At 39.4% G+C, this 14,323-nt stretch overlaps 1 pseudogene; it reads left to right on the top strand.

Moving 5' to 3' along the window:
- The first annotated feature begins 1,429 nt into the window (after positions 1 to 1,429).
- On the top strand, positions 1,430 to 2,324 carry LOC118838410 (annotated as a pseudogene).
- The last annotated feature ends 11,999 nt before the right edge of the window (positions 2,325 to 14,323 follow it).

Below are 14,323 nucleotides of genomic sequence, written 5' to 3'. Positions count from 1 at the left end.
TTTGCTGAAGACACAGGTCATGAGAGTTGAGGAGGTTGTAAAATGAGGAAACCAGGATGTTGAGAGAAGGCAAAAGTTGAGATAGTAAAGGTGGCAACACCCTGGCTTGCTTCTCAGGGGACCGGAGCCTTGTAGTTCATACAGGTTTTTGGCCTGTTCATTGTCTTGAGTTTCAGGCTTTCAAAATTCCTAGGGAAAGACCAGTTCACAGGCACTGAGTTTGCCTCCTGGTATGCTCTGAATATGTAATACCCCTCAGCTTTTTCTCACTGTGGCCCTGACTCCGGTCCTGTAATTCACTGGGAAACCCAGGGATTTTGATTTCTTCCCTAGTCTAGGCTCCCTGTCCCAGCAGGATCCAACCAGAGATCACTTTGGCTTCTGGTAGGGTCCTGGATAGAGTGGAGGGGTTATTCGGAGTTTTTTCTTTTTTCATGATTAATCTTTGTGTCCTCTGGAGCTCTCCATCATTCCTAAGAAAAGTCTTTATGATGGATCTCGTTTTGGCTGGAACCTTTCACATTACCACCTTTACTATCTCAACTACAACAACAACAATGGTAATAGAGTGGTCATAAGAGATAAATAATGAAATTAGAATATTTGGAAAGAGAATAAACAGATTAGGACAGATAGTGTAAAATCTTACCCAAGTAAGGACAACCTAAAAAAACAAACAGAACTCAATGATTCAATGAGGCAAGAAATTAGAACAGGGCTATCCAAAGTGCGGCCCGCAGTGAGATTTTTAAACAAAGCCGAGCTACTGCAGAACCCTCACTAAAATGGCAAATCAAAATATATTGTCTATTGTTCAATAAAAACCTAAGGTTGGACAGCCCTGAATTAGAGTAAAATCAAAAGACTGAGAAATTAGAGCATATGAAGTATCTGCTAATAAAACCTGGAAAACAGGAAAAGAAAAGATAATTTAAGAATCATGGAGCAGGGCACAGTGATGCACACCTGTAACTCCTGCTATTGAGGAGACTGGGACTGGTTAATCAGTTGAGTTTGGGAGTTCCAAGCTTCAGTAGGGCTAAAGCTGTTTGGGTGTCTGCAATAAGTCCCACAGTGATGTGGTAAACCCCTAAACCCATCAGGCTGCCTACGAAGGGATGAACTGACTCAGATCAGATACTGGAGCAGGTCAAAGCTTCTGTGACAATTAGCAGCAGGTTTGGGCCTATGAGGGTCTCTTGAATTTCCTGGGTGAGTGAGTGGATGAGATAGGGAGACTCAGTCTTTAAAAAAAAAAATCATTGGTCTTCCTGAAAATGATTACCAAACAAAAACCTTGGATACTATATTTTAAGAAATCAAAAGGGTGGTAGCAAGGGGCTGTGCAAGCAGCATTGAGTTCCCCAGCTTTCACCACTCTCTCACCAACTTTCTTTCTCCAACTCCAACACCTTCCCACTCTGTAACCATGATGGAACAGGTCATCTCCTTTGCCAGATACTTCCTGGACTGTGTCACCACAGCTCTATTTCTAAGACTGCAGTGGCCCCCATCAAGAGAATTAAGCTACTATTGCAGGTTCAGCATTCAAGTAAACAAATTGCTGCAGATAAGCAGTACAAAGGCATAGTGGATTGTATAGTCTAAATTCCAAAGAAACAAGAGATGCATTCCTTCTGGAGGGGTAACTTAGTAAATGTCATCAAATATTTCCCCACCTGGGCCCTCAACTTTGCCTTTAAGGGTAAGTATAAGCAGGTGTTTTGGGGAGGACCGGACAAGCACACACAATTTTGGAGGTATTTTCCTGGCAATCTTGCCTCTGGTGGTGCAGCTGGTGCCATTTCTCACTGCTTTGTCTACTCCTTGGATTTTTCGAGAACCCGCTTTGCAGCTGATGTTGGGAAATCTAGCACTGAGAGAGAATTCAAAGGCTTGGGAGACTGCCTTGTGAAAATCACCAAGTCTGATGGAATTCATGGCTTATATCAAGGTTTCAGTATCTCAGTGCAGAGTATCATTATCTATAGAGCAGCTTACTTTGGAATCTATGATACAGCCAAAGGCATGCTCCCAGATCCCAAGAACACTCATATTGTGATAAGCTAGAGATTGCTCAATCAGTGACTGCTTTAGCCAGTGTGGTCTCCTATCCTTTCGATACAGTAAAGCAGCAAATGATGATGTAGTCTGGGTGCAAAGGAGCTGATATCATGTATACTGGGACAATTGACTGCTGGAAAAAGATTGCTAAAGATGAGGATGGCAAAACTTTCTTCAAGGGTGCTTGGTCCAATGTCCTTAGAGGCATGGGTAGAGCTTTTGTGCTTGTCCTGTATGATGAATTGAAGAAAATAATCTAAGTACAACCTAACTAAAAAAAGGAACCAGTGAATATAGATCATGTAGAATACTTAACTATATTTAGCATTTTGGACCACTGACATTCAAGAAATTCCTGTTGTCTTTTTATCCAGGCCAGGTCATGTTCACAGGGGAGCCAGAAAAAGCTCTTAGAAAAAAGAACTCATTTATTGTGTTCCATTATTCACACAGTGGAACTGATGATGATTCAATATATAGATTCTATCGGTTTGGGGGAAAATAACAGTTACGGTGTGTCTAAGGAGGCAGATCAATTTAGACTATCTAGTTTAAATGATCTTTTGTGTTTGTTGTGATAAATTTGTGTTTAAGTATTTATTTTTAAAAAATTATGTCTCCTATTTGTACTTAAGCAATATATATATATATACTATTTTGCACAGCTGACTGTTTGGCAGTTATGATGATCTGTGCTTGGCAGTCTGCTGTAAAATAATGAATTCACAGAAGACTTAAAAAAAAAAAGAAATCAAAAGGAAAACTGTACAGAACTAATTAAAAGTAGTGGACAAAATAGAGATAGAATACATAAAGCAAACCCTAAAAGAAACTCCATATTTACCACATCCAGAAATGTCATGAACAAAATCTACAGTTTCCTGGTTAAAAATATACACTGCAAGAACCAGGAGAACATGGTAGACACTAACAGCAATATCGTACAATGATCAACTGTGAATGAAAGCTATTCTCAGCAATAAAATTATCCAAGACAATTTCTTTTTTAATTAATTAATTTATTTTTGTTTTCAACATTCACTTTTATAAGATTTTGAGTTCTAAATTTTTTCTCCCTCCTTCCCCTCGTCCCTTCCCAAGACAGCATGCAATTGGATATGGCTATACATGTACAATAGTATTAGACATATTTCTACATTAGTCATGTTATGAAAGAAAAAAAAGAGCAAAAAGGAAAAACCACAAAAAAGAAAAAACAAAAGAGAAAGTAGTATGCTTTGATTTGCATTCAGACTCTATAGTTCTTTCTCTGGATGTGGATAGCGTTTTCCATCAGAAGTCTTTTGGAATTGTCTTAGAACCTTGCATTGCTGAGAAGAGCTAAGTCTATCAAAGTTGGTCTAACAAAGTCAGTCCTTATACAATGTTGCTGTTACTGTGTACAATGTTCTCCTGGTTCTGCTCACTTTACTCAGCATCAGTTCATGTAAGTCTTTCCAGGTTTTTCTGAAATGTGCTGTTTGCTCACCATTTCTTATGGAACAATAGTATTCCATTTCATTCATGTACCACAACTTGTTCAGTCATTCCCCAATTGATGGGCATCCCCCCAATTTTCAATTCTTGTCCACCACAAAAAGAGCTGCTTTTGTACATGTGGGTCTTTTTTTCTTTTCTATGATCTCTTTGGGATACAGACCTAGTAGTGGTATTGCTGCACAGTTTTATAGACGTTTGGGTATAGTTCCAAATTGCTCTCCAGAATGGTTGTATCAGTTTACAACTCCACCAACAATGCATTATGTTCCAATTTTCCCACATCTTCTCCAACATTTATCATTTTCCTGTTTTGTCATGTCAGTCAATCTGATAGGTGTGATGTGGTGCCTCAGAGTTGTTTTAATTTGCATTTCTCTAATGAATAGTGATTTAGAACATTTTTTCATATAACTATAGATAGCTTTAATTTCTTCATCTGAAAACTGCCTGCTCTTGTCCTTTGACCATTTATGAATTGGGGAATGACTTATAGTCTTATAAATTTGACTTAGTTCTCTATATATTTTAGAAATGAAGACTTTGTCAGAGACAAATCCAAGACAATTTCAAAGGACTTATGATGAAAAATGCTAACCACCTCCAGAGAAAGAACTGATAGAGTGTGGATACAGATTGAAGCAAAATATCTTTTACTTTATTTTTTTATGGGGCTTTTTTGGTCTGTTTTTTCACAACATGACTAATATGTTTTGCATGACTGCACATGTACAATCTATATCAAATTGCTTGTGCTTCTTCTCAGGGAGGAGGGAGGGGACAGGGACAGAATTATGGAACTAATTTAAAAAAAACAAATGTAAAAAATTGTTTTTACATGTAAGTGGAAAAATATTCATTAAAAAAAGAGATAGGGTACCAATATACACAGTCAAGAAAACATGAGATTATGTAACAGTTGCTGTATATGAGGGATAAATGTGGGGTAACATCTACTAAAAAGAAAAAGATCTTCAAACAGGTTTTGTGTATTTTTTTTTATCTCTATCAGGGTCCCCAAGGGATATTTGCTTCTTCTTCCCCTATTAGGTCTTAAACTCTTCATCCCTATATATTCTTTTTTAGTTACTAAAATGCATTTGCCTCTTTTATGTTTTCTTGACTTGTGTTTGCAGGTTAAAGTTTCTCCTAAGTTTTGTGTATCATTAGGAATGCATGGACGTTTTCAACTTAATTAAAGTTCCATTTTTCCCCAATAGGATTATATTCAGTTTTTGCTAAGTAAGTTATTCTTGGTTGTAAGCCTGTATTTTTTTACCTTTTGAAGATCATATTCTAAGCTCTCTTCTTCTTTAACATAATAGCTACCAAATCTTGCATGATCCTTAGTGCAGCTCTTCAGTACTCTTTCTAGTAGACTGTACTATTTTTCTTTGATCTGGAAGCTTTTGATTTTCCTAGGAATTTTCATTTTAGGGTGTCTTTAATGAGGTGTCTTTAATGTCTTTAATGAGGTGACCAGTAAAACCTCCCTATTTTCACTTTGCCCTCTGGTTCTAATATAGCTGGGTAGTTTTCATATATGCTTTATTTAAATATGGTATCCAGGCTTGGCGGGGAGGCACAGGGGTTAGGAGAGGCAGTTGTGCCTTTCAGCTAAGTTTAATGATTCTGGTGCTTTTTTCTCCTTCTCCTGTTTTTAAGGTCTATTATTTAAAATGAAATACATTACTTTCTTCTATTTTTTCAGACTTTTGACTTTGTTTTAATATTTTAATGGAATTTTTTGGGAATATTTTATGGAATATTTTTATGGAATCATTGGCTTCTCTTTGGTCCATTCTAATTTTCAAGGAATTATTTTCTGGGGTAAGGTTTTGTACCTGTTCTACAAAACTGTGAGTTTCCTTTCCACTTCTTTCTTCCATCTTTTCGAGCTTCTACTGCCTTCTGTACCTGCCTAGTTTCCAGTCTTAGAGAAGAGAAGCTAGCCATTCCTCTGATCATGTGCCTTCTATTTCCTGTTGTGTTTGCTGAGAGAAAGCTGCTAGAGGCCAGAAGAGTGATTTCCATCTATGCTAGCACAAGCAACTTCCATTTCCCATCCTGATCTCCCAACCAGGCTTTGGAGAACTCCCAAAGCAAAGAGAAACGATTTTTCCTTTTACCTTAGGCCATCCATCACCTGCCTCTGTTCCCTGAGGGAAGAGGAAGCAGGGTGGGGAGTAGGACTTCCATCTTCTATTGTGCAGGTTCTACTTCTATTTCTTGCCTAACCTTCAGCCTGTGGAGCACAGAGAAGTAATTAAATAGAGCCTCCTCCCATCTTACCATCTGCCTTCCATTTCATGCTCCACTTTTCTCCAGCTTGATCCCCAGCTTCCTCTGAGAAGGTTCTGCCTTCCATTCAATGAAGAACATTCTCTCACCTGCTCATACGCTACATATTCCAGTGATTCTGAACCCCCACAAATCATCATCCAAACCCCATTCACAATCTCCCACCACCCAATTCCTTATTTGCATCCCCCCTCAACATTCCCACCCCAAAGTTCCAACCAAACATCACTGGAATGCTTATTCCACAGGCAACACACTTCTCTTGCTCCTAAATCTTTTCCTCTCCTACTCTTTCCATCTTCTAGCTATTTCTAAAAATTTAATATTTTTTTATTTTTAGTTTTCAACATTGATTTCCATAAAATTTGAGTTACAAATTTTCTCCTCATTTTTACCCTCCCCCCCACCCGAGGATAGCATATATTCTGATTGCCCCTTTCCCCAGTCTACCCTCCCTTCTGTCACCCCACTCCCTCCCATCCCCTTACTTTCTTGTAGGGCAAGATAGATTTTTATACCCCATCACCTGTATATCTTATTTCCCAGTTGCATGCAAAAACAACTTTTTTTGAGCATTTGTTTTTAGAACTTTGAGTTCCAAATTCTCTCCCTTCTTCCCTTCTCACCCACCTTCCTTGAGAAGGCAAGCAATTCAACATAGGCCACATATGTATCATTATGCAAAACACTTCCATAACAGTCATGTTATAAAAGACTAACTCTATTTCCCTTCGACCTCTACTGTCCCCCTTTATTCAGTTTTCTCCCTTGACCCTGTCCCTTTTCAAAAGTGTTTGCTTTTGATTACCTCCTCCCCTGATCTGCCCTCCCTTCTATCATCCCCCCTCTCTTATCCCCTTCCTCCCTACTTTCCTGTAGGGTAAGATACCCAATTGAGTGTGTATGTTATTCTTTCCTTAAGTCAAATCTGATGAGGGCAAGATTCACTCATTCCCATTCACCTGCCCTCTCTTCCCTTCCAATAGGACTGCTTTTTCTTGCCAATTTTATGTGAGATAATTTTCTCCATTCTATATCTCCCTTTCTCCTCCCAATAAATTGCTCTCTCACCTCTAGATTGTATTTATTTATTTTTAGATATCATCCCTTTATATTCTGCTCACCCTGTGCCCTTTGTCTATATATATATATGTATATTCCCTTTAACTATCCTAATACTGAGCAGGGTTCCATGAGTTACGAATGTAAACAAAACAGTTCAACTTTAGTAAATCCTTTACGATTTCTCTTTCCTGTTTACCTTTTTATGCTTCTCTTGATTCTTGTATTTGAAAGTCAAATTTTCTATTCAGCTCTCATCTTTTCTTTTTCAAGAATGCTTGAAACTCCTCTATTTTATTGAAAATCCTTATTTTGCTCTAGAGTATTATACTCAATTTTGCTGGGTAGATGATTCTTGGTTTTAATCCTATCTCCTTTAGCCTCCAGAATATCATATTCCAAGCCCTTTGATCCCTTAATGTAGAAGCTGCTAGATCTTGTATTATCCTGATTGTGTTTCCACAATACTCAAATTGTTTCTTTCTGGCTGCTTGCAATATTTTCTCCTTGATCTGGGAGCTCTGGAATTTGGTGACAATATTCCTAGGAGTTTTCTTTTGGGGATCTTTTTCAAGAGGTGATTGGTGGATTCTTTCAATTTCTATTTTGCCCTCTGGCTCTAGAATATCAGGGCAGTTTTCCTTGATAATTTCTTGAAAGATGATGTCTAGGCTCTTTCTTTGATCATGGCTTTCAGGTAGTGCAATAATTTTTAAATTATCTCTCCTGGATCGATTTTCCAGGTCAGTGGTTTTTCCAATGAGACATTTCACATTGTCTTCCATTTTTTCATTCCTTTGGTTCTGTTTTATAATTTCTTGATTTCTCATAAAGTCACTAGCTTCCACTTGCTCCAATCTAATTTTTAAGGTAGTATTTTCTTCAGTGGCCTTTTGGACCTCCTTTTCCATTTGGCTAATTCTGCCTTTTAAGGCATTCTTCTCCTCATTGGCTTTTTGGAGCTCTTTCGCCATTTGGGTTAGTCTATTTTTTTAAGGTGTTATTTTCTTCAGTATTTTTTGGGTCCCTTTAGCAAGTCATTGACTTGTTTTTCATGATTTTCTTGCATCACTCTCATTTCTCTTCCCAATTTTTCCTCTATTTGTCTAACTCGCTTTTCCAAATCCTTTTTGAGCTTTTCCATGGCTTGAAACCAATCCAAATTTTTCTTGGAGGTTTTTGATGTGGGCTCTTTGACTTTGTTGACTTCTTCAGGCTGTATGTTTTGATTTTCTTTGTCACCAAAAAAAGATTCTATAGTCTGAGTCCTTTTGTGCTGCTTATTCATGTTCCCAGCCAACTACTTGACCCTTGAGCTTTTTGTCAGGGCATGACTGCCTCCACAGTGGTGAATGCTTTGTCCCAAGCTTCAGAGGTCTTGCACTGCTGTTTTCAGAGCTACTTCTACATAGCAAGTTCTGCCACGCCAGCACTCCTTCTCCTCCAAGAACTGCAAACCAGGACCGTGACCCAGATCCAAGCAAGGCAAAGCAAAAGAACCCTGCCTTTGTGCTAGCAAAATGCTCTCTGCCCTCCCACTCTACTCCTTCCACCAGGTAGGAGTAGGCCTGGGGCTGGAAGAAGCCACAGCTGGAGCTCTGGAAGAAGCCACAGGAGCTTCCTGCTGCTGCTGCTGCACCACCTCCACCTTGGGGCTGGAGCCAGACACTTCTCTCTTTCATATCCGGCAGTTTTCCCACTGACCTGCTAAGTTGTCTTTGACGTTTGTGGGTTGAGAAGTCTGGTAACTGCTGTAGCTCAGTGATTCATGGCTCTAAGGTCTGCTCCACCCAATTTATTCCCTGCTTGGTCATTCCTGGCATGGTCCTTGCTGGGCTGTGTTCTGCTCCCAGCACGGTGTGATAGACCCTTCCCAGCGACCATCCAGGCAGTCCTGGGCTGGAAACTTGCTTCCCTTTGTTATTTCATGAGTTCTGTAGCTCTAGAATTTGTTCAGAGCCATTTTTTACAGGTGTTTGGAGGGATTTGGGGGAGAACTTAAGTAAGTCCCTATTTTCCAGCTGCCATCTTGGCTCTGACCCCCATCTTCTAGCCATTACTGAAACCTGACTTCCTCTAATAAACACAGCTCCCTGGGCACCCTTTCCAGTACTGGCTGCACCTTTACTCATTCTCCCTGCTCAAGGTTTTGTTCTCCATTCCACTTCCAGGTGTCCCCCTGCCTCAATTACTCAATAACCTCTACTCCTTCGAGGTTTATGCAATGCATATCTACCACCCAATCAAAATCCTGGTAGCTGTTGCCAGCAGACTTCGAGGTCCCTTCCCTTCCTTCCTTAATGAGTTTGGTACATAGCTCACAATTTTTCTCCTTTCCAACTCCTCATACTTGGGAACTTCAGCATTACATATTGACTCTCTGTCAAACACCCTAACCCCTCAATTCCTCAATCTCACTTTCCATGTTCTACTACTCCACCCCATCTCAGTCACACACACAAAATGGTCATACCTTTGATCTTGCCATCATCTACAAATGCATAACTTCCATGTTCAGGAATTTTGAAATCCCATTATTTAACCATAATCTATTGACTTTCCATCTCTCCCTCTTTCTTTCCTTACCAAACACTGCTCTTTGTCTACACTGTGACCTCTAATCCCTCAACTCCTCACTTCTTTTCCAGACCATCATCTCTGCACTAGCAAGTCTCTCCTCTTTTTCTCCTTCTTGACCCATTGGTGAACCAGTTCAACTCTATATTGTCCCCATCTCTCGACTCCCTATCCCCCTTATCATATGCTAACTAGGCTCTGCCAAACCTCAGTCTTAGATCACCCCCCCCCCTCCACTATTTTCCTTCATTCCTGAGCATGCTACTGAACAAAGGTAGAGAAAATCATGTAACTACTTTGATGTAGTCCACTAAAAATTCATGTTACCCAACCTCAACGGGGCCCTCACTATTGCTAGGCAATCCTACTGATGCAATCCTAATATAGCTGCCCCTAGACTCAATATAGCCTCTGTCCCTACCTAGCCACTGCCCCCAGATCAAATTCACATATTTGAATACGTGTGTCCTTGTACTCAACCACAGTCGCATCATCCATTTAGTCCAACTTGACCAGATAGGACTACAATAGCTAGCCAATCAGAAAGCAGCAAAAGCAGGATGTTTGACCACCGAACTATAGAAGAGACCCTTCCCCATTTCCTAATCCCTTAATAAACCCCTCCTGCCTTTTTAATAGTCATAATTTGTTATGTAATTGCATCTTTACCTTATAAAGACCCATCTTGCTTTTTCTGAAGTTGGGGGTTCCTAATAGAACCTAGCCTGCTTTTGACAGGCATCAATCCTCAATAAATGCCTATACTTGGATTAGATCTCATTCTGAATTCTTTGAGATGGTGCTGCCACAACACAACATGAAACTGCAACAGTTTTTGTCATCCCTGGGTGGGCAGAGTCCCAGCTCCCATCTCACGGGACTAAACCGCAACAGCAACACTACTGCTTCTCCTTTATCAACTCACTATCCTCCTCTCCACCATGGCTCTTCCAAACCTTTTCATACTTTCTCAAACCTCCCATGGATGCTCCTCCTTCCACAATCTCATCTGGTAACTTTGTTTCATATTTTACAGAAAAAAATTGAGACCACTTTCCATGAGTTCTCCTTTCTCTCATCTTATATCACTCATATCCCTTCTGCTGCTATCTCCTCTTCCTTCACAACCCTGTATCACATGAAGGAGTGGTCTTCCCAAGCTAATTCTTCTAGCTGCACAAATGATTCTGTTCTATCCTGTCTCCTCCAACAGATTTCATCCCCACTCTAACATTTATTTTCAATCTCTACCTACTGACTCCTTCCCTATTGCCTACAAACATACCCATGTTTCTCCTAATTCTCAAAAAACTCTCATTTTATCCTTCCATTGCCACTAATACTTCATAGTGTTTGATATTTTCTTCCGTTTACTCGTGTTTCTAACTTTGTTTTTGTTTTGTTTTCAGATTTAGCGCCAAAGTCAATCTTGGCTCCATTCCATGCACTTTGATTTGCTTGTCAGGCCTTGTTCAGGCCTGAGATCACTTTCCTAGGTTCCTCTTACCTCTGTGTGTCTATGTTCAGAGCACTGGCAAACTTCATTGTCCTTGGTCTGAGGTTAGCTGTCCCTGATGCCTAAATGGCCTCAGTTCCTGAATCTTCTCTGATCAAGGTAATTGGTGCTCTTCTGTTCCCTCTGGGGCTTCTTAGATCGAGGCACTGGGTGGTCCTTTATAAAAAGGTTGTTTTTATTGATATCTCTTGTCTTTACATTGCCCTGTATCCTCTCAGCTAGCCTTCCCTTATAATAAAGAATTGTTTTCAATTGCTAGCCTTTATAGATTACTTTCAGGTTGACAAAGCATTTTACATATGCTAACTAATTTGATCCTCACAACAAACCTATGCGATAGGTGTTATTATCACCCCCATTTTCCAGATGAGGAACCTGAGGCACATAGAGGTTAAATGACTTGTCTAGGGTCATACAGCTAGTACATGTCAAAGGTAGGATTTGAACTCGGGTTTTCCTGCCTGGAAATCCTGTGCTCTATTCATTGAGTACCCAACAACCTAAAAAAGAGGGGTGGGGGTGGGGGGAAATTCAGCAAAACCAATCAAAATATCAAAAAAATCTGGCATGATAGAAATGTTCCAAACCATAGAGCCTTAGCTTCTTCAAAGGATTGGGAGGAGGAGGAATCTTCTCATATCTCTTTTTTGGGGGGCAAATTTGTTCCATATAATTTCACAAAATTCATTTTAAAAAATTATTTTTGTGATAATTTTTCTTTTGATTTACATCATTGCAGTTACTGTGTTTATTGACTGGGTGGTTTTCTGTCACTCCTGAATTTTCTTGATCAAGTGTTCTCCATTCTCCCTACCACCGGCCCTGCCCCAGTGCCCCTGAGTTGTTGTTGTGGTGGTGGTGGTAGTGGTGGTTGTTCTTCTACTATTCCTTCTCCTCCTCCTCCGTATTTTTTTCTCAATTCTAGTCCTTAGTCATTGAATGGGTGTTGCCTCAGACAAACTGAGACTTGGAAAATTCCTTAATTTAGAAAGACCATGGTCTCCCATTGCATCCTGGGCCATCACAAGTCATCTTGACTTTTATCTTGCCACTGGACTTCAATGATTCTTGAGGACAGTGAGGCTGACAACTTTGCGCAGCTCTGTCTCACTTAAAACCCTCATGATATCATTGGTCTTCTTTTAAGGATGAAGGACAAATAGCTCTTTGAATCAAGAAGGTGGGTGGACTTCTGTCCTACATGAAGCTTTAATCACTGGGGCATTTGGTGGTCTTCTGTCCCTTCTTGGGTTTCCACAATCAGGGTAACTGATTGTCTTCTATTCTTCATTGAGATTTCCCAGGTTGGAGTGTTACCTTTTCCAACCTCTCTGAGACTTCCTTGTTTAGGGTATTTGAAGAGCTTCTGTCTTCCTTAGTACTTATTGAATTAGGCACCTTGATCATTTGTTTGCCCCACCTGGGACTTCCCTGTCGAAGTTCTGCCTCGTGATGCTGTGAATTTCTGGTCTGTTTTCCTGTGCTTGTTCTGTTCTGGCAGGAATCCTCTTCCAGGGTCCATAGCTTCTTGCTATGTTTTTCTGTCATCCTGGGCTGGATGAAGACTTTTATTCAATCCAGTCTTGATGCAGTTGGTGGTCATTATTCAGTCCAGTGTTCTTTCTCCATCATTGCTGGAATAACAGCAGAATAGGGCTCCTCAGTGACTTGCTATGTTGCCATCCTAGCCAGAAAACCATCCATTATGCAGTTATTTTGAATAGGACTTTCTTTCTACTTTTGTTTTGTAGGTTGTTATTACTATATAGAAATGTTATTAGTTTTTGTAGGTTTATTTTGCAGCCTATAACTTCACCAAATCTATTGTCTTAATTTGTTTTTTTGATGATTTATGCATAGGGATAGTTCTCTTTCCTTTGCCTTTATTCCTTTACCATCTTTGTTATCTATTGTTCTTGCTAGCATTTCTAGGACCATATCAAATAATAGTGGGGATAGGGGGTGTCCTTGACTCCTGTATCTATCGGGAAAGCTTCTAGTGTTTCCCCATTGCATATGATACTAGCTTTTTAGATAGATACTCATAATATTAACAAGATATGTCTATGCCTGTTCTTTGTAGGATTTTTAAAACATAAAATAGTGTTGATACAATTATGCAATTTAGGGTGCTTTAGGTATTATTAATTATACTGTTTTTCAAATGTTGGACCATCCTTGTATCTGTAGTATATATCTAACATGATTACAGTGGATGATTTTCAGGATACACTTCTAGTCATTTTGCCCAGATTTTATTTAAAAATTTTGAAGTGATACCCATTAATGATATTGGTATATAGTTTTATCCTTCTTTGCTTTATCCTTCCCTGTTTACAATTCAGCTCTTTCTTTTTCCTCTGTCCACATAGGGTATCATACCATTACCTACTTTTTTGAAGCACTAGGATTATTACTACCCACTAAAATAGTTTTAGTGTTTTTTTAATTTTTGAAAATAAATTGTGTAGTATAGGTACTAACTGTTCTTTAAAAATTTCGTAGAATTCTCCTGTAAATCTATCTGGATCAGGGCTTCTTTTTTCCTTTGAGAATTTCTTTACAGCTACTCCAATTTCCTTTTCTGGGATTGGGTTATTTAAAATCTCTACTTTTATTTTATTTTTATATTTCATTGAAAGTATTCTATTTTCATTTTACATTTTACAGGCAATTCTTTTTTTATTGTTTTGTTGACATATAACTGCATAGTAGTTTCTTAAAATTCTTTTCATTTCTCCTGAGTTTGCTATGATGCTGTTGATCATTCTTTCTTCCTCAATACCCTCTTTTCTCTTGGTTTTCAGAATACCACTATCTCCTAGTTCTCCTCCTACCTATCTGACCGCTCCTCTGTCTCCTTTGCTAGATTTTTTTTCCAGATCAATGCCCTCTACCCATATGTGGCCCTCTTCTCTCCTCCCTTTATACTGCATGATCTCATCAGCTCTCATGGATTTAATTATCATCTCTACATTGGTGACTCTCAAATTTACCTAACCTGCCTCAAACTCTCTGGTGACTCCCAATCTCAAATCTCCCACTACTTTTCAGACATCTAAAACTGGATCTCCAATAGAAGACTTAAACTCAACATGTTGAGTTTAAAATCGAACTCCTAATTTTTCCCCCAATCTTCCCTTTTCTATTCCTGAAGAGGGCAACACCATCTCCCCAGTCCCTCAGGCACGCACCCTAGGAGTCATCTTGGATTCCTTACTATCTTTCCCCTCCCATATCCAATCTGTTGCCAAGGCCTATCGATTTCACATCCTTTCATTTCATCATTTCACTTCAATGGTTCGA

The sequence above is a fragment of the Trichosurus vulpecula genome, chromosome 2, assembly GCF_011100635.1.
Source record: "Trichosurus vulpecula isolate mTriVul1 chromosome 2, mTriVul1.pri, whole genome shotgun sequence".
NCBI lineage: Eukaryota > Metazoa > Chordata > Mammalia > Diprotodontia > Phalangeridae > Trichosurus > Trichosurus vulpecula.
The sequence above is the reverse complement of the archived record's forward strand: the minus strand, read 5'-3'. Positions and strand labels throughout refer to the sequence as shown.